The sequence below is a fragment of the Prionailurus bengalensis genome, chromosome B2 (genome assembly GCF_016509475.1).
Source record: "Prionailurus bengalensis isolate Pbe53 chromosome B2, Fcat_Pben_1.1_paternal_pri, whole genome shotgun sequence".
Lineage (NCBI taxonomy): Eukaryota > Metazoa > Chordata > Mammalia > Carnivora > Felidae > Prionailurus > Prionailurus bengalensis.
In genome coordinates this window covers 7,083,737-7,105,308 of record NC_057349.1, presented here as the reverse complement: position 1 = coordinate 7,105,308, position 21,572 = coordinate 7,083,737, and the positions used below count along the sequence as shown (strand labels likewise).

General features: G+C 39.5%; 1 long non-coding RNA gene across 1 annotated transcript in view; it reads left to right on the top strand.

Moving 5' to 3' along the window:
* Positions 1–457: 457 nt before the first annotated feature.
* The window catches only part of LOC122489176, a 96,915-nt gene continuing 75,800 nt past the window's right edge, over positions 458–21,572 (top strand). Inside the window, exons 1-2 of the long non-coding RNA XR_006298851.1 lie at positions 458–2,273; positions 4,961–5,137. This is a non-coding gene — a long non-coding RNA (uncharacterized LOC122489176). The remainder of the gene's footprint in view (positions 2,274–4,960; positions 5,138–21,572) is intronic.

The window sequence follows — 21,572 nt, the reverse complement described above, 5'->3', positions numbered from 1 at the left end:
GGACAGAAGACCGCTGTACCAGCCTGGGAACTCACCCCCAAGTCGTCAGCCTCCTGGAAGAGCCCGATCTCTGAGGCTTGAAGAGTAAAGTGGGAAGGAGCTGATACCTAAATTCAAGGGAGCCAGCTGCCATCCAGAGGGGGTGCCTCTACTGTTCTGTTCAGGCCACTGCAATAAAATGCCACAGCCCAGAAGGCTTAAAGTAACAGAGATTTCTAACAGTTCGGGAGACAGATCGGAGTGCCAGCATGTGTCAGAAGGACCCCCTCCTGGTCGCAGCCTCTTGCATCCACATGGAGGGAGTGGCGTGGGGGGGGAGCTCTCTGGAGCCTCTTTTTTTTTTTAAGTTTATTTATTTACTTAGAGAGGGAGCGTGAGCAGGGTAGGGGTGGGGAGAGAGGAAGAGAGAGCATCCCAAGCAGGCTCCACAGTCTTAGCACAGAGCCTGACCAGGGGCTCGAACACATGAACCGTGAGAGCATGACATGAGCCAAAGTCAGATGCTCAACCAACTGAGCCTCCCAGGGGCCCCCGGAGCCTCTTTTGTAAAGAGCACCAGTGGCATTCCTGAGAGTTCCACCTTCATAACGTAAGCACCTCCCACCTACTGATACGATCACCATTGGGGGTTACGATACCAGCATATCCGTTTTAGGGGAACACAAGCTCTCAGATCACAGCCGCCTCCGAAAAGGAATGCTTTGAGGCGGCGATGACGACAGCGTTTGCAGAATTTTCATCAATTCCTCTTTATGCTGACTTCTCATATCTTTGATAGCAAATAATGCAAATAGAAAACCACACGCTAACACCTTTGAATGGCAGCGGTCTGAATAAGGTACAAGAATCTCAAGGTGAGGTTAGCTTTTGAATATTTGCTCTGGTTTTTACTCACTCTAATTCATATATAGTTGTTACAATGATTAGAGTACAGTATGTAAATTGTCTAGGACACAGAGGACTTACAATAAATGTTAGCTCTCATCTTCTGTTTAGCTGAAGAGTTAACCCTGATTTATTGGCTGACGCGTACTAAGGCAGACTTTCACCAGGTGACTGTTTTGAGAGTTATATAAAAAATTTTTTTTTACTAATTATTCTAATGTCAAATTTTAGATGTACCTTTGATCTTCTGTAGTAAAATCATCTTAATAATAGTAACATATACCACAGGAAATGTAACCGCCATGTAAGATGTTTGAAATCAAATTCTGTACGGGTATAGCAAGGCAGGAAGGGGACAGTAGCGGTACGCTCAGATGAAAAGACATTAATGTGCTTGCTTGGCCAGAAGTATGGCCAGGTTGAGAGAACCAGAGAGATCCCAAGCCATAGGATCGGGCAGCCAGATGGATGGAGCTGTGGCCTTTCGTGAAGAAATCCACCCACTGGCAGCCAGTGGGCGAGCAGGGTCAAATTTGGGACACGCATATCCTGACCTCACTCTGCTCATGCCTTTTCTACTGGAGTCTCCCATTGCCTGAACTCAGTGAGAAGCCAGAGCGAATCTGGGAAAGGGAACAAAGGTTATCCCACTCTGTGTGTGTGTGTGTGTGTGTGTGTGTGTGTGTGCGCGTGCGCGCGCGCACACGTGTTTGTAAAATCAAAGTCGGAAGAGGCTCATTCCAGGATCTCCACCCTGAGTACCCCCTACCCCCGTTCCCAACATAAGGTCAAGTGCTAAAACCTGATTATTTAGGTTCGCAAGACAAATAACTAAGGCAGTTAACTATATCTGGGCAGAAGGTCAGAGCAGTGATTCATCACGTAATTTTCAACTTGTTGTTTGCACTGATAGGATAGCAGGGAAATGACTTCACTGGCCTGAAATCCAGTCTCTGTTCTTCGGAGAGAAAGAAAGATGGCTCCAAACTGAGATCAGATGTGAGTGGGTTAAAATTTCCATCTGCTTCTTGAGAAAGGCGGACATAAATCCCCCAGCGAACAGGCCATCTATTATTTACCTCACTTCATCCAGTACTTATGGCACTAAAAGTATCACCACGGGGACCCCAGTTTGGCCTTTTAACTAATAACTTTTTGTGGGGAGGGATCTGTTTTGCTCTTCGAGAGGGATGGTATGTTCCACCAGGTGAAAGCTTTCAGATGTTCATGAAATTGGATTCATCCCTGACCCACTTCCCTGTGCGTGGCATTTCCACCTGAGGGTGAACTCGAGGGAGAGCCAATTGGGAGATAATGTCCTAAGCACGCCTCTCACATTTGTTTTCCAGGGCAAGCGATGCAAGTGAGGATTTCAGTATAACAAAGAGGTAAGTAGCAGTTCATATGTTCAAGTGAATCCAGAGCAAATATGCAATCTGTAATTAGTGAGCGGACGACCTAGTCACTGCTTTTTATTTGAAGAGATCTGGGTTCCTACAGGAAACAATCTCTAAGTTTGGGAAGGACCAGACATGATCATCTCCACCAAACCTAAGAAACATACCCAAGAAGCCCCCTCGTTCCTCTGGTCCAAAGTATGTGGGGCTGTGGAAGAGGCAAGCCATAAACGCTGCTACAAATTTTGACACCAAAGGATTTTTTTCTATCATATATTGACAGTGGTCAGTCCTATGCTGTTATTTTATACTTACATTTCTCTGTAGACAGCCTTTAGATGAGACTGCCCTTTATTTCAGATGCTCCTTAGATCTCTATGAAAACAGTGGTAAAGTTATCAACCATAGACTTCCAAGAAATCCACTGAGCCTGGGAAATGTAGAGAAAAAGGCACTGAGCTGGGTGTTACTGTAAAACGTTTTTGAGAATGTTTTATCCATTGGAAAGTAAGTGGGCTGGTGCTTAAAAAGTATTTCACTTCCAAATTGCCTCAGTATGGACGTATGTTTCTATGTAACGTGCCAGAGTATTCTGTTTTTGAAAAATGCATATTTATTTTTGAGACAGAGGGGAGGGGCGGAGGAGAGAGAGGGGGACAGAGGATCTGAAGCAGGTTCTGCGCTGACAGCAAAGTCTGATGCTGGTCTCAGACCCACGAACCCGTGAGATGCTCACTTGAGCCAGTATCAAGAATCAGACGCTTATGCTACTGAGCCACTCAGGCGCTCCCACCCCCGTTTTTGAATGTTTATTTTTGAGAGTAGAGTAGTCTTTTTAAGGCATAGGCATTATGTTTGTTTTGCTTAAAGCCCCGCAAGTGTTTCCTCGTTTTGCTTAAAACCCGAGCCCCCTCAGTATGGGTTTGAAGGCCAAGTGTGGTCTGGCCCCCGCCTGCCTTTCCCACCTCATTTGCTCCCGCCTCTCCTTGAACCGGACCCTAGCCATGCTGAGCCCTTTGCTGTTCCTTGAGTGCATCAACCTTGTTCTTGCCTCGGGGTCTTTATACTTTTTGTCCCCTTTGCCTGGACAGCTCTTTTCTGAGCTCTTCGTTGGGCCCTTCGTCGGTCTTTACTCCTAACCCTGATTCGTGTTCTCTTCAGAGCACGCCCCATTAAGTGAAATTTTCCTATTTGTCCATGGGCGTGTGGTCTGTCTGTCTTCCCTCTAGAATGTAATCACCTTGAGGACAAAGACTTTTCCAATGAGAGCTTTGTCATTAGCACATAAGGCAATAATAGTTGGCCACAAATAAGCTGTTTCTCCATAAACAGCTCTTGAGTGAATGAGTGTGGCATCTCTGAATTGAAGCCCTGCATCCTGAATCCTCTTCTGGTTTTATCCGTAGCCTCCAGATAAACATGACTTGGATTTGAACTTGAGTTTACCCCTTATAAAATACGGTAATGTCAATTCTTGATCTCCGAGAGTCACACTCTTCCCAAGTAGCTTGGGATTCTTCAGACAAGCTATGTCAAAATTGTATCTGTAGTCATGGGAGAGCTGTTAGATGAGCTTGCTCAAAGGTTCTGGTGTTTGAGTAGCCATCTTGAACCAGTGTCGTTGAATGTAACTAAATGCCTCTTGAATTAACAAATGCGCCCTCTATGCTTAGCATGGTAAAGGTTCAGCGCACTGCTAAGTGAAAGGACATTTACTAGTCAATGGTCATTGTTGTTGTATTCGTATAATATTGCTTCCCGTGGGGGTTTGTTTTCATGGAGTAAATGTGTTGATCATAGTGACACACGTATTGTCTATGAAACCACTACGTTTGCTAATTCCAATGAATCATTTGACATTCCGTTTGCCTAGCTGTCTCTCATGTACCTGGGTAATGTGAATCAATCCCTAAGAGGTGAATCTTTGTTTTGGATGTGGGCTTCCTTTAAAAGCAAAACAAAACGAAACGAAACAAAATAAAACAAAACATGGTATTCCAGTGCTACCTTACGAGTAGAGAGCCAGTCGGCTTTTAAAAAGTGAACACTCCTGTCTACCACTCACATCAAGAACCTCCTCATTCCACTCCAGAGGTCCTTACAGATTAATTTTGCCTGTTCTTTCACTTCATCTAAGTGGAATAACATAGCATTCACCCTTTTGCTCTGTATTTATCCATATTTTCGTCATGTAGCAATATTTGCTCTTTTCTCTTGGTATATAGTATTCCGTTGTCCATTACCACAATTGTTTTGATCTATTTATGTACTGTTTGTATTCCCAGAGTTTGTTTTTAATGAAGCTTGCTATGGGTCTTTAAAAATACTCTGTTAGAGTCCATATATATGCCTCTGTGTTGGGTATACCCACAACTGGCATTAGTTGTATGTGTGTATGTGTGTCCAGATTTATTGGTTGTATGTATGTTAGTTGTATGTCCAGATTTATTAGGTATGGGCCAAGAATTTATGGAAGTAATTGCATCAAGGTGTACTGTCTGTGAGTCTGATTTGCTCTCAGTTATTTTAATTTTTGCCATTTTTGTGGATGTTTAATAGTATCATATTTTGCACTTGTTTTTCCTTAATGATACATGATGTTGAGTAGCTTTTGATGCATTCATTGACCATTTGGAAACTAGAAATAAATTATATTTATTGACCTTTCTGCAAATTAGGAAAAATTCTCCATTTATCAAGATGCCCCAAAGCCGTCTTCTGGGAAAACTGTCACAAAAACCTTACATATCTACAATGACTTGAAGGTTCATGACAGTGTCTGGGGATGTCTGGTGCCCAACCTGATGTGTGCAGTGAACTGTAGTCCCTGATAGACACCACTGCAGACATTAAAGGTAAGTTAGAAACTCACCTCAGAAATTTATATTGGCCAAAGGAAAGAGGGACACTGATCTTGTAGAAGATTCTCTGGGACCGTAAGAAGTTAAAGTAGACCAGACACTCAGGAGAGGAAGAGACAGCTGTGCCCCTGAGTTCTGTTAGGAAAGTCTCCTATGAAAGGATAGACTTGACTTAGAGAGTGTGCACCATGGGTGAATTTCAAAGTACTTTATCACCTGTCTTTGTAGCCACCGACCTGTCACCTGGATACCAACCATAACAGGCTTATAGCTTAACAGATGCATGTTAGTCCCGGGCAGCAGAATGCTAGGGACCGACATGGACACAGAAGGTATTTGGAGAAAAATTTGCACGCAAAAAAGATGATATGATTTGCTTAAACCTGGCCCCTAGGTTCAGTGTTAAGAAATCTAAATTCTGCTATTAACCAGTATCGCGAATCCATTGTGATGTCATGCAAATCAATATATATCCCTATAAGCAAATTTGCTTATATCTTTGAATGTAAGAATACTATAGTCCTCATTAATCCTCATTTGTTTCAGACAATATAGGTTGAGATTGAAAAATCGATAAAACCTGTTACCAACAGAAGATATTGTTGTTGGATAATTAAATGGCTACTATTAAGTGTTTCAGGTTCTTTTAGATTTACTGTAAGAAATGGGAATCTCAGAACATAGAAAACGACTTTCATTAGATGTACATTTAGGTAGATAAAACACCACTTAAAAGTTGTTCTAAATTCCAAACAGAAGCATAGTCGTATTTATAAAACTTAACCTTACCAAAATTAAAAAAAAAAAAAAAAACCAACTCTGTGATAAGTCTCCTGACCTTTAGCTTTTTATCAATATAATTTGATATGATAGGAGAAAGCTTGCAGCATATGAAGTATTTTCATTAGATATGCATTCAGATGCAAGAAAGCTCCATTTAAAAGTAATCTACATTCAGAATCCAAGCCATGGTAATATTTATAAAACCTATCAAAATTTAAAAAAAAATCTAATTGTTTAGTGACAAGTCTCATGACCTTTAGATTGCCTATTGCATTCAATTTTATTTTTAGTCCTTTCAATTATCATCCCTATACTCAGATATCTTACAGTGAATTAATTCTTATGTGGGAGAATTTCATCTTCTTTGTGGGGGGTATGAGTCATTATTCCTTTTATCTTATGCACAGCATTTCTCCCATCATCATTTGGGTAATAATGAACTATTTAAGCATTTCTGAATATAGAGAGTAAGGCATGAGTTTGATGGTCATTTATTTGGAGTGAGGAAAATGATCTTATAATGTTGGTGATTATGCTAATTACTTCAACGGGGTGGATTCAGTATGTGAATAGAGAAAAATGAAACACGAGAAACTAATAATGTCCCTAAAACACACAAACAGCATGTATAAATGATTTAACTTTATGCAGCCTTAGGAACAAGAAGTTAAGTAAAATTACATAGGGTACTTTAGATTAAAATTTGATCAACTTTTATGTTATCTCTCTTTGCCTTTATTATTTTCTCCGATTCTCTGAATTTTGATGTCAGTATTTTATATGCAATTGTGCTGGCTCTCTGCTTCAAAACTTAAATAAAGCGTTGCCTTTAATAATTGCCTCTATGCAGCAGACAGTTCAGTCCTTTTGAGAAAACACGAGCCTCTCTAGGTCAGCTTGCTTTTATAATGGTTTTGGGAAATCCAAAGGGCGCATATAAATAAGTGTATTTGAGAGCTTTTGGCAAAACGGTGCATGATGTGTAGGTAATCGCTAAGATACCGTCAACTGAATTTCAATTTAGGCCGGCTAACAAACTGGAAAGCGAACGTAGCTAATTTAAACAAGGTTTGGTGGAGGGGAAACAAAGTCACTTACTGCTACTCTTCTTAAAGTGGATTGTACATGATATTTAATTACTGGTACCCATGCTCTGAATTAATTAAGCAACCACAGCCTTGCAAGATGTTACGGAATGTGGATGGAGACGGGGTAAAGGGGCTGGAGTTGATATCCTCCGGAAATGGCTAGGAAAATAAGAACGTGCCAAAACATCTCAGTGAGAACAAGTCAACTGGCCTGGAGAAGTAAAAAGAGAACCGGGGAGCTGTTCCATGGGTAGGAACCAGTAATAGAGTACTGATTTCTTTTCCTCACTGTATGTCTCAGAATAGCTATGTGTATGGAGTTCCCTTAATATTTTCAGACAAACTTTTGTGTGCTTATTCTCTTTCCTCCTTAACCACAGGCATAGTTTACAATGCCATATTGCGTAGTCATGCAGAAAAAAGAAAATATATATTGGTGACCAGAAAAAAGAATATTTGTGAGTTACATTCTCTTATTAATGATACTTAAATATGTATTAAAACTAGCTTAGAATAATACTAGCTTAGAAACACTATTCCGACTCAGTTGGGAATTCGCCCACTATTACCATTTTGGATTTTAAACAAATGTCCCAAAAATGGCATTCATTTATTCCATAAACGTCGACCGAATGCAAAGTGGCAGAAACCGCCGCGGTCTACCAATCTCCTTTCTTCCTCACTGAATAAACAAGTTTCTTAGTTTCACCTGGATACACAGCCCCCCCAGATAAGCGCTATTTTTCCCAGCTTCTCTTGGAAATGGCTTGGAGTGCCCAGTGACTAGGTTCTGGTCGCAGTCCAGCACAAGAGATGGGATGCCTCGGGAGAGAAGGACACCTCCCGTTTCTCCTTCCCACCGCGTGGGAGATCCTCCAATAAGAAACCACCACGGGGCGCCTGGGTGGCTCAGTCGGTTCAGCGTCCCACTTCAGCTCAGGTCACGATCTCACAGTTTGTGAGTTCGAGCCCCGCGTCAGGCTCTGGGCTGACGGCTCAGAGCCTGGAGCTTGCTTCCGATTCTGTGTCTCCCTCTCTCTCTACCCCTCCCCCATTCATGCTCTGTCTCTCTCTGTCTCAAAAATAAACAAACATTAAAAAAAAAATTAAAAAAAAAAGAAACCACCAGTATGTCAGAGAGAAATAAACTCCCATAAAAGATACATATAAAAGACTTTGCATCTTGAGGTCTCCTAATTATGCCCGCTTGCCTGTAAGTTGAATAATACAGCCTCTTTTGGCAGGTGTAACACTAACTGAATTGGGGGAGAGATTTTATTGGTTTCGTGTTTTAGGGTTAACTATTAGCACACATAATTTCCTACTACGCGTACATATGCCCTCCTGGCAAATTATTTTCAAAACGACACTACTCAAAACCAACCATCCTAATATTATTGCAGTGTCAACGCACTCCAAGCTGGAAATTCTCAGACTGTGTGCCTTCCCTCCTTGCTTTTGGCGGAACCCTCTGCCCAAACGTACCCGTGCTTACACCTCGCCCGGGGGGAAAGCTATCACCAGAGATTTCATGCTAACTCCCAGGCATTATTCAAGCTCATATTTGATAATGGTAATGTCTAACGATGTCCCTCTGTGAGACTAAACAAGGCCAGCAAAGTACGGTAAAGCTTAGATTTACCAAAATATTGATAGCATTTTTATGTACAGTGATAGGGATATTTTTCCTTCAAAGACATTTTCTAAAAATGATAATCTTAGCAAGATTCCACAAACCTAAATCACTTTTTTCCCTAATGCTCGTATCAATTAGCTTCCCCTTTATCAATTAGCACTGTGCCCCCAGATGATAAAGGAGGTGATCTAACATATTTTTTTAGGGAAAATGATATATTTGTAATCAAAATATTGGCCTTACAAAAAAAAAAATAAGAACTCCACTAGTTTTTTTTTAATTTTCTTAGATTTATTGAGATACAATGGACTTATAACATTATGTGGGTTTAAGGTGTACAACATAATGATTTGAACCTGAATACATTGCGATATATTAACCATAATAACTCATCACTGCAACATAGTTAACAAGTTTTTTCTTTATAATGAGAACTTTGAAGGTCTACTCTCATAGAAACTTGCATGTACGCAATACAGTATTGTTAACTAAAGTCATCATGTAGAACGTTGTATCTTTAGAACCTGTCTTATAACGAGAAGGTATTGGGTATCTCCACCCAATACCCCTACTCCTTGCCTCTGCTGGCAACCACCAATCTGGTCTCTGTTCTTCTGACTTTGGTTCTCCTAGATTCCACATTAAGTGAGATCATACAGTATTTGCCTTTCTATTTAATTTAACATGGTACTTCAAAGTCTATCCATGTTGTTGTAAATGTCAGGATTTTGTTCATTTTGATGGCTGAATTGTATTCCAGTGTGTACATATACCACATTCTCTTTATGCATCTATCCATGGATGGATACTTAGATGGTTTCCAAGTCTTTGCTATTGTGACTAATGCCGTCAAGAACACGGAGGTGCAGATACCTCTGTGTGATAGTGATTTCGTTTCCTTCAGATATACATCCAGAGGTAGAGTTAATAGATCATATGGTAGTTTGCTTTTAATATTTTTAAGAACTTCCATGCTGTTTTCCATAGTGGCTGCATCAGTTTCCATTTCCACCAAACAGGGCACAAGGATTCTTTTTTCTGGCATATCCTTGCCAGCACCTGTTTTCTCTTATCTTCTTGAGATAGCCTTTTTAACAGATGTGGGGTGACCTGTCCTTGTGCTTGGAAATGTATTCTCATGATAATCAGTAATAGTGAGCACCTTTCCTTGTGCCTGTTGACCATTCGAATATCCTCTTTGGGAAAATCTCTGTTCAGGTCCTTTGCCTATTTTTTATTTTAATTAAAAAATTTTTTTTACCATTTATTTATTTTTGAGAGAAAGAGAGAGACACAGAGTGCAAGCAGGGGTGGGGCAGAGAGAGAGAGGGAGACACAGAATCTGAAGCAGGCTCCGGCTCTGAGCTGTCAGCACAGAGCCCGACGCAGGGCCCGAACCCACAAACCGTGAGATCATGACCTGAGCCGAAGTCAGATGCTCAACAGACTGAGCCACCCAGGTGCCCCTATTTTAATTTTAATTTTTTAATATAATTTATTGTTAAATTGGCTTCTATACAACACCCAGTGCTCATCCCACCAAATGCCCTCCTCAATGCCCATCACCCATTTTCCCCTCTCCCTCACAGCCCCCCATCAACCCTCAGTTTGTTCTTTGTATTTGAGAGTCTCTTACGGTTTGCCTTCCTCTGTCTCTGTAACTATTTTTTTTTCTCCTTCCCTTTCCCCATGGTCTTCTGTTAAGTTTCTCAAGATCTACATATGAGTGAAAACATGGTATCTGTCTTTCTCTGTCTGGCTTATTTCACTTAGCATGATACCCTCCAGTTCCATCCATGTTGCTACAAATGGCCAGATTTAATTCCTTCTAATTGCCAAGTAGTATTCCATTGTATATATAAACCACATCTTCTTAATCCACTCGTCAGTTGATGGGCATTTATGCTCTTTCCATAATTTGGCTTTGTTGAACACGCTGCTAAAAACATTGGGGTATATGTGCCCCTATGCGTCAGCACTCCTGTGTCTCTTGGGTAAATTCCTAGCAGTGCTATTGCTGGGTCATAGGGTAGTTCTATTTTTAATTTTTTGAGGAACCTCCACACTGTTTTCCAGGGTGGCTGCACCAGTTTGCATTCCTACAAACAGTTCATTTTAGCCACTCTGACCAGCATGAGGTGGTATCTCAGTGTGGCTTTGATTTGTATTTCCCTGATGAGAAATGACGATGAGCATCATTTCACAGGTCTGTTGGCCATCTGGATGTCTTCTTTGGAAAAGTGTCTATTCATGTCTTCTGCCCATTTCTTCACTGGATTAGTTGTTTTATGGGTGTGGAGTTTGGTGAGTTCTTTACAGATTTTGGATACTAATACCCTTTATCCGATATGTCATTTGCAAATATCTTTTCCCATTCTGTCGGTTGCCTTTTAGTTTTGTTGATTGTTTCCTCTGCAGTGCAGAAGCTTTTTATCTTGATGAGATCCCAATAGTTCATTTTTGCTTTTAATTCCCTTGCCTTTGGAGATGTGTTGAGTAAGAAATTGCTGTGGCTGAGACAGGAAACCATCAAAACCCTGGAGGAGAAAGCAGGCAACAACCTCTTTGCCTATTTTTTAATTGTGTTTTGTTTTTCCTATTGAGTTGTATGAATTCCTTATATATGTTGATATTAACCCTTTATCAGTTGTGTGCTTTGCAAATATTTCTCTCCCATTCCTTAGGTAGCCTTTTTGTTTTGCTAATGGTTCCTTCCCCTGTGTAGAAGCTTTCTGGTTTGATGTAGAGTACCCATTGTTTTCAGTGATGTTGTTTATACCTTAGGTGTTATTTCCAAAAAGTCATTGTCAAGAAGTTTTTCTCCTGTGTTTTCTTCTAAAGTTTTATGGTTTCAGGCCTTACATTTAAGTCCGTAATCTATTTTGAGTGAATCTTTGTGAGTGGTGTAAGATAGGACATGATTTCATTCTTTACATGTGAATATTCAATTTTCCCACCCCCATTTATTGAAGAAACTATCTTTTCTCCATTGAGTATTATTGGCTCTCTTTTTAAACATTAGTTTACTGTATATGCATGGGTTAGTTTCTGGACTGTAGATCTGTTCCACTGGTCCCTGTTTCTGTTTTTATGCCAATACAATTATTTTTGTGATGACCAGAGTTTTGTATATAGTTTGAAGTTAGGAAGTGTGATGCCTTCAGCTTTGTTCTTCCTGCTTAGGATAGGTTTGGCTATTTGTGGTCTTTTGTGGTTCCACATGAATTTTAGGATTGTTTGTAAAAAAAAAAAAGTACCATTCAATTCTTGATAGGGACTTTGCTGAGTCTATAGATGGGTTTGTGTAATATGGACATTTTAACAATATTACTTCTTCCAACCCAATGAACACAGGATATCTTTCCATTTATTTGTGTCTTTGCCAATTTATTTCATCAATCTTACAGTTTTCAGTGTAGAAATCTTTTACCCCCTTGGTTGAATTTATTCCTAAGTATTTTATTGGTTTCGATAGAACAATAAATTGGACTTTTTAAAAAATGTCTTTTTCAGATAATTTGTTGTTAGTTTATAGATATGCTACTGTTCTAGTATGTTGATTTTGTATGCTACAATTTGACCAGATTTGTTCATTTGATTCTAATGTGGTTTTTTTTTAAGTTTATTTATTTATTTTGAGACAGAGCGCAAGCATGAGTGGAGGAGGGGCAGAATCTGAGGAAGAGAGAGAGAATCCCAAGCAGGATGCATGCTGTCAGCACAGACTTGACTTGGGGCTCAATCTCAAAAACTGGGAGATCATGACCTGAGCTGAAATCAACAGTCAGCCTACTGAGCTACCCAAGCACTCCTAGATTCTAATAGTTTTTAAGTGAAGTCTTTAGAATTTTCTCTATATGAAAATCATGTCATTTGCAAATAGAGACAATTTTACTTCCTCTTTTCCAGTTTGGATGTCTTTTATTTCTTTTTCTTCACCGATGACTTTGACTATGACTTCCAGTACTATGTAGAATAGGAGTGGTGAGGGGGCACTGTTGTCTTGTTCCTGATCTTAGAGAAAAGTTTGCAAACTTTTACCATCCAGTATGTTAGCTATAGGTGTCATATCGAGCTTTAGTTATGTTGAGGCAAATTTTTTCTATACCTCATTTTTTGAGTTTTTATTATGAATTTATGTCAAATTTTTCCATATGCTTTTTCTCCATCTATTGAGATGACTGTATGATTTTTATAGTTCATTCTATAGTTGTGGTATATCACATTTATTAATTTGCATATGTCCTTGCATCCCAGGAATGATTCCTACTTGATCAATGTAGATCATTTTTATGTGCTGCTGAATTTGGTTTGCTAGTATTTTGTTCAGAATGTGTATTTCCATATTTATCAGGGATATTGGGTGGTAGTTTTCCTTGCTTATAATTTCCTTATCTGGCTTTGGTAAAATGACTTTGGTGGTGTTCCCTCCAATTTATTTATTTTTTGACAAGTTTAAAAAGGGCCGGCATGAATTATTTTTTAAATGTTTTGTAAAATTTCGCCAGTGAAGTCATCTGGTGCAGGGATTTTCTTTGTTGGGTGGGGGAGAGTTTAATTACTGATTCAATCTTATACCCATTACTGGTCTGTTCAGATTTTCTATTTCTTCCTGTTTCAGACTTGGTAGTTGTATATTTATAGGAATTTATTCATTTCTTCTAGGTTGTCCAATTTCTGATGTGGAGTTGGTTAGTCTCTTGTCATCCTTTGTGTATCTGTGGTATCAATTGTAATGTTTCCTCTTTCACTTATAATTTTATTAATCTCTCTTTTTTATGGTCAGTCCTGCTAAAGCATTTTTCAATTTTGTCTTTTCTTTTCAAAGAAGCCACTCTTAGTTTTGTTAATCTTTTCTCTTGTTTTCCTATTTTTGATAGTATTTATTTCTGCTTTAATTCGAATATTATTTTCCTTCTAACTTTGGACTTAGTTTGTTTTTCTTTTTCTAGTATCTTTAGGTGCAATGTTAGGTCGATTAGTTGAGGTCATTCTGTATTCTTGTATGCTTGTAGAGCTATATATCTTCCTCTTTGCACTGATTTTGCTGCATCCCATACATTTTGATATATTGTATTTCCATTTTCATTCTCCACAAGATACTTTTTTATGTCCCTTATAATCTCTTCCTTGATCCATTGGTTTTTCAGGAATATAGTGCTTAATTTCCATGGATTAGTGTGTTTTCTAGTTATCCTTCTATTATTGATATCTACTATCATACCATTATGGTAGAAAAGACTCCTGGAATGAGTTCAGTATTCTTAAATTTGCTAAGACTTGTTTTGGGGCTTAACATATGATCTGTCTTGGAAAAGGTTCCATGTGCACTAGAGAAGTATGTTGGATGGAATGTTCATTACATATATGATAGGTCCATCTGGTTTGTGTCCTTATTGATTCTTTTTTTGGATGACTTATTGATTTATCCACTGTTGAAAGTGGGGTATTAAAGTCTACTGGTTAGGTTTTCTAGTTGGGTGCTTCTGTGAATAGGAATTTAGTATGCCAGGATCTGAGTGCTGGTTGCTTTAAGCCCTGTCCCTCCTCTTCACCACAATCTGACCTCCCATAGTCAAGCCCCACATTCCTCCTACAATTCCTGTGAAGTGAGACACAAATGGGCTTCCCAGGATGTGACACATATGCTTGGGGAGCTGGATGTCCACTTAGGGCTCTCTTCTTCCCACTGGGAAAAGCGTAGGCCCGGGGGGCCCTCTTGGTGTGGCACCATGTCACCCTGGGGGACAGGGGATGTGGTCAGAGTGTAGCTGTTCCCCTCTCCCCTCTAACGTACTCCTTCTTTGTCTCCGTGATCCAGGGCAGGGTTCAGCCTCACCCCTCTGTTCTAGGACTTTCACCATGGTATCTTATCTATGAATGGTTGTTAGTTGGTCTTCTTATGAGGGGAGCTAAAGTCAGGAATGATCTTTGTTGCTTTTTGATGCCACCAGAACTCCCTTAGTTTCTAAAGATGAAATGTAGGATTAGGGTTGGTGTGGAGAGAAATTCAAAGACAGTGATTCAAGAGAAAAGACAAAATGAAGAGAAAAAAATGGATTGTTTAAAGAATCTATGTAATAATCTCAGACATTTAGAGTTATAAAGGATGGTTTGTAGTGATACACTTCTTTCTTTATATTCCTGCAATAAACAAGACAAGTTAGACAAGGGGGCCCAGAACTGATGCATTATAGTTACAGAATGGAGATTTTCAATAATCTCTAAGAGACCAGGGAAAATTCTCTTCTGTGTTTCTATTTTAGTTTGTAAAAATTTGTCATTTTCCCTTAGACCCCCTCACACAAGAAAAAAAGATACGTAAAACTATAGCATGGATACTCTTTTTCTTACTCAGTACATTGGTCTCTAGAAACTAATTTTAGATTTTAGCACATGTACACATGCATGCATACATACGTATGCAGACTAGTTTTCCTGAAATTTGGTGTATACTGGTGGGACATTCACTTCTCTCTCTGCCTGACATGCAACATTGTTTTCTAGCATGTTTGACTGTCTTTTGCTCCCATGAAACTATTTCCATTGATAAAGAAACACATATTTTACTCTGAGTTTGTTTCTTTTGTTTCTATTCTGGGTTTGTAAACCTTTCTGTGTGTACCTGCTGCCTTTTTTTTTTCTGTTTTTACTACTTTTAACAGCCCCTTGTTTCACAGAAATGAAACATGGGCACATGTGCGTGTGTGTGCATGCACACACACACACACACACACACACACACAGAGGCAAAAGTATGTTGAGTTAACATGTAAGAGCTTGGGTCTCCAAGTCACCCAGCATTCAGGAGCCCTGCCTCTGCTAAGTGCTTCTCCAGCTGCCTTCTTATACCATGGTCAAATGACCACATGTTCTCAGCAGAAGAGGGAAACAAGGAAGTCTGCCACATCGTGTCAGACCCAAACATCTAAGAACATTGTTTAGTGGGGGTGGTGGGGAAGAAAACAAAACAAATTTGGGCCCTTTTGCTTCTGTTCTCATCTTGTTAAAATCCAATTACCACTTGCTCTTTTGTGAAACAAGTAATTGAGGGATGACTTTTTACAATCTCTAGGAGAGAAGACCAACTCAATGAGAGAAAAGAATCATACTAGAGCTAGGTCCTAACTCCACAGCATTCATGAAGTGAGAGGTTAGTGAGACCCCATAGAAGCAAGGCCATGTTCAAATGGCCTTGGGCTGTGATAAGAGTCAACAATTATCACCTACACACCTACCATCTTCTCATAGCCACACATGGTTTTTCTAACCCTGTCGCTCCTCAGTAGGGTGTTCATTAAATGCAAGAGTAAATGACTTGGATTCTAGAGCTGCCTTTCCAGATAACTGATGGTATGCTAATTGTCACATAATTTATCCTGTTACTCTGTTTGAACCAAGGGGGGTTGATGAGGTCATCTCAACTCTAAAGTTCACTGACATGGAATGTGGAATTTAATTGATATGGAAAGTAGGGTCTAGTTAAGTTATTTACCCCGTGTCTGTATTACTCCTTACCAACAGAGATAGGACTTGGTGTTTAATGCCTTTGCATTGAATTTAGAGTTCATGTCGCTCCCTGTAGTTTTACATTGTGTAAAACTTTAAACTCAAGATGGTTTTCCTCTCATTACTTGATACATTTTCCTTCTGTCAATAACTGCTTAACTATTAAAAGCTCACTTTAATTTTTTTAATGTTTATTTTATTTTTGAGAGAGAGAGAGGGAGAGACAGCGTGTGAGCAGGAGAGGGGCAGAGAGAGAGGGAGATGCAGAATCCAAAGAAGGCTCCAGGCTCTGAGCTGTCAGCACAGAGCCTGACATGGGGCTCAAATTCACGAACTGTGAGATCATGACCTGAGCCAAAATCAGACACTTAACCAACCAAGCCACCCAAGCTCCCCTAGAAGTTCACTTGAAAACAATCTATCACGATCAAATTTTGATGGAAAATTTAATAGAAAATATCAAATCTATCCCAAAGCAATAACCTTCTGATTTTCCAATAGTTTGTTTTTTATTATTATTGTTGTTTCTCCTCTAGGTAGCTGACTCCCATTCAGTGATTTCCAAATAGGCTTTCACCCCCAAATCCTGAGACAACCTGGGAAGAATCATTAGTCTCCAGAGACATTTCATGATCATTTGGGAATTTCTGAAATTATGGCAAATATGACAGCATCGTAGAGATAGGCCTTAAGCAATTTTTGTAAATACTGTTTGTCATCGTGATATGTATTTATAAAGCTAATTATAGGGGAGTGAGAAACAGAACTTGTTTTAATGTATTAGGAAAATATCATATCTGTACATAGAGGCAAACAGTATGTAGGATGTCCTTGAAAATGGTTTATCAGTGTAGACCTGTACTGACAGATCAGGTGATTAGAGAAGCATCCGATTCCAAAAGTTTACTAGCAGAGGAACGTGAAGAAAAAATGCACTGACGGTAAGTGTTCTGCATTTCAAGTCCATTCCATAAAAATTAAGTACTTAAAAGTGTAGTTATGTTTCAGATTAAGGTGGACTAGGTCTCTGTATTGGAGCACTTAAAATATATCCCCCAAGTCTTTGAAAGCATTTGGATATATTTGGACCTGTTTTCCTTGTGGCGGAATGTGGGTCACAAAGAATAATCTTTCATTTTTCAGATAGAAATATACTGATGCCTAAATGTATTGCTTATAATGTATCAGTCTACAGGATATTATTTTTCTCATAACAGAAAATGGCAGAAGTGGGTAACTGTATTCTTCTGGCATAAAACGGAACTGAGCAATCTTTTGCAATTACAATGCATAGGCTATCCTGGTCCTAGTGCAGGAAGCATAACAATTTGCATATTTTAATTTAGAGGTGAGAGACCCCTGTCAAAGTAACAGCTTGGACCAGGCCAGCAAGGAGAAATCGAGAAGAGAGAAATAATTGAAAAGGCAGTTCCCAACAAAATGAAATTTGTCTCGTTGTCACTTAAGGTTGTCTTCTTGTCTTTCTGAGGGAGCAAGGTCAGCCTAAGAATGAAGGGAGGGTAGAGCACAGTGGATCACTAAGGACCAAAGGATAATTTTTTTTAATAACAGTGGCAATTGCAATATATATTTATGAAGGGGAGACGAAAAGAATGCACACAGCTTTCCGGTTAAGAGTCAGCAGGTGTCCTTTGAGTCGAAATATTGCAGACGTGTACACGGCAGATCTAAAGTTTGTCCTCAAAGACAAGCAGGTTACAGAGCAGATGAAGTACTTAATGAAATAATTTACTGTGACATATTGATATTGAAGTCTGGAAGGCAGAAAAGGATTTGCAACAAAATTAAGGTATGTCTCTCTTGAAACAGTTCCCCATTTCTTTCTCCGAGGGCTGATAGGAGATTTTCATGAGAAGAGGAACCTGTTTTATTTCTCTCTCCAAGTTTATGCCAAAACATAGATGCCAGTGTGAGGTTCAACATTTGCCTCCACATGAGAATCTCATTGGAATAAGGTCCAGAGGGAAATCAAGTATGATATGTTCCTTGGTTATGTTTCAGAAAGGTTTTAATCTCTTCAGTGTCATGTGTTTTCAGTTAAAATGTACATTAGTGAAAAACTCAGGCACCAGCAGTGAAAGGAATTAGGCCTGGAGAATGTTAGTTTTAGATACAGGCAATGGAGGATGGCTAGGACTATTATCAGGGCATAAAAACAGCAGCCAAATTTCAACTCTGAGTGGGGATAAACATTGTCACAAGTATCTGGGAATATTAAAAAAAATGCTTTCTTTAGGAAATGAAGATACGTATTTCACATTCATGATATCGTTTCATTTACATAAAAAGGAAAGAAAAACACCCACAAAAAAAGCCACATTCTGTGGTTGGCAAGCTGTGTTCTGTCCTAACACATTGGAGGGAAGCCATGCATCAAGATGGCTGACTTTGTCAGTGATTCTCAACGGGTGGGATGTTGGTTTTCAAAGTTTGGAGGTGAGCAGGAGAGGGAGCATGAAATATTTGAAAACTGACCCCCTCCACTCCCTCATTGAGAATCAAAGGTAAAGCATCAATAGCTATTTGGAGGAATCAAAATATTGCCTTAGAGGACTAGCTCTCTAGCTGTGCAACCTTGGACAAATCCATTAGAAACTCCACATGTTAGTTTTCTCATCCTGAAACAACGCGTCGCTTTACCTCACGGTTTTCGGGAAGCTGCACAGATGAGTGTGCTATTTTAAACTGTTGAGTGTGGTGCAGATTTCAGTTTTCCTTATGAATTGACAGAGACGAACACACATCCTTGGCTTCTAGATACTTGCAGACCCATTCGCTCAGTCATTTTTCCGGAAGCTAAGTCTCAAACACCTATATTTCCTCTTTGGTCCCAATTACACAAACAATGTTATCACGGGCTTCTGGACACTTGCCTGCCCAGGGCATCATACAAAAAAGGGTGAACTTACAAGTACGTTTTCAATATGTATGACAGCTGTTGCTCCAGAAATGTTTCCCAAATTTTTGCCCCCCCCCCGCAGTGATTTTTCTTCTTTGAAACATACTAAGAAAATGTATTTGTCACAAACCATGTCTAATAATGAGGCCATGTAAAACTCTTATGGCGGCTGGTAAGGTGCTGCTAAGTGCCAATTTTGGAAAGAAAGTTTATAGAATTTACTTGGCAATGCTGAGCCTTTCCATTAAAAAAGAAAAGAAAAGAAAGACCACACAACACTCGCTATGAAAAGATATTACATTTTCTCCAGAGAAGTAACACTTCCTCCTTTGTTTGGAGGTTCTCCAAAGACTGTAAAGCATTTTTGCAGATTACTGTACCTAAAGTTTTTAAAAACTTGCAAAATAGCCATGAAGTAATAAAATGGAAACTATTAGTATGCCAATCAGAGGCAGATATAGAAACAGTAGTCCTAAGAAAAGGTGACCTGTCTAACACCTCCCGCGAAAAGCTGATGGGTCCAGAAATAGAATCCAGGCAGCTGACTCGAAACATTGGGCAACACTTCCTCTCTTCAGAATTATTATTGTTAAAAGCCTTTGCACATAAACAACGTCCTGCTCCTTGAGGATGGATGAGATCATGCTAACAAGCTACCCATTCTTTCCATAAGAAATACTGCAGTCATGGCCATGAGCTAATTCATCGAATGTTCATAGGCCACAGAGAACACACACACACACAAAAGCATGTATACATGCATACAAAAAAATCCCATTCTAGATTCAGTTTTTATTCTTAAACCAAGCTTTAGTTGAAATTTTAATTTCAAGCTTTAGCCCACCATTTTTGCCTAAATTTCACACTCTGTCCGTTTCTGTTTCTACATGTCCTACCCTCCCTAAATCGTATAATAAAGAACTAGACCGTGGTAGAATGGATTTCTAACAGATTTTGTAATTTAGCTATTGTTACTTCCACAAAGGCCGTTCGTTAAACTAACGTGCACTAGGGACATGACTTAGAGTTTGGAAGGTTGGAAGTCATCAAATCTCTACCATGGATGGAAAAGACATCTGATCATTTAAAGTTATCACATCAGGGGGCGCCTGGGTGGCTCAGTTGGTTAAGTGTCCGAATTCAGCTCAGGTCATGATCTCACGGTTCGTGGGTTCACACCCCGCATCAGCCTCTGTGCTTACAGCTTGGAGCCAGGAGCCTGTTTCGGATGCTGTGTCGCCTCTCTCTCTGCCCCTCCCCCACTTGCTCTCTGTCTCTCTCTCTCAAAAATAAGTAAACATTAAAAAAAATTAAAGTCATCACATCAGAATTATACTTAGTCTTAAAGATGTTGAACAACAGTGAAGATTTTTAAGGAAGAACTCACAAATAGCATCTCAATACAATATAGGTAATTTGTACAATTTATATGCACTTTTTCCTATACAATACTTCTGAGATAAGACAGTGGAAAAGCTGATAGTAGTAAAGAGAAACCGGCCCTCCAAAGACCAGCTGAAGTTATAGTCAAAAGGCCCATTGTCCATTGTGTGGTTTAAAAAAGACCATCGGCTCACACTGGGTTTTCGGCACATGAGGACAAACACAACCACCAGCCTCATCTTCCTTCAATATGGAAGAGGGTGTTCTGGCTCCATTGTTGGCAGTCAGCAGTTCCTGATTCCCCCTCTGCGGTCCCTCCATTGTAACGATCACGAAAACGGGAAACATGAGGCAGTTTCAACAACACTGGAAACTAGAAGTGCTGATCAAAAATGTGTCAGACAAAAAAGTTAGAGACAACTAGGGAAAGCTTAGCCTGGAGGCAGAATCACAAAGCCGTGTGGGTTAATAAGGTGAGGGATTTCCATCTACATGGCCTCACAGAGGCACAAGAGCACCCTTCTGTTTGGGGAAAGCTCCTTGATGGGGAATCCAAACACATTGTTCTACTCTTTGGCCCCACTTCAGTCTTTAACGCATCTCTGCCCAATATTCCTAGGGAATGAAACACTACTGAGGCCAACATGGGGGTGGATAACCTTTTAGATCCAGATGTTGGAATATTTGTTTCACCATTTAGAGATAAAGAGAACTTGCTATGCATCTCATTAAATAAGAGCATGGGCTTTGGATTAAAAAAAAAAATGCCTAATTATATATCCTGGTGCCACTATTATCTAACTCTTTTATCTTAGAAAAGTTACCTAATCTCTGAAAGCCTCATTATTTTCACCTTTAGAGGGGATAATAATAATACATTCTTCATAGGATTTCTGGGTGAAAAAATCATTGAGATAATATATTCAAAACGTTTAAATGGTGTTTCACATATAGTTAAGTGCTCAATAAATACTATTATTAATATATTAAAAAACTAAAATGTAATCACAGAATTAAAATTATTAGAAACAATAGAGAGTTGTGTCAACATTACAGAAAATTGAGCTTTTAATAACGAAAAAAATATTGTCTTAGAACCCAGAAGAAAAA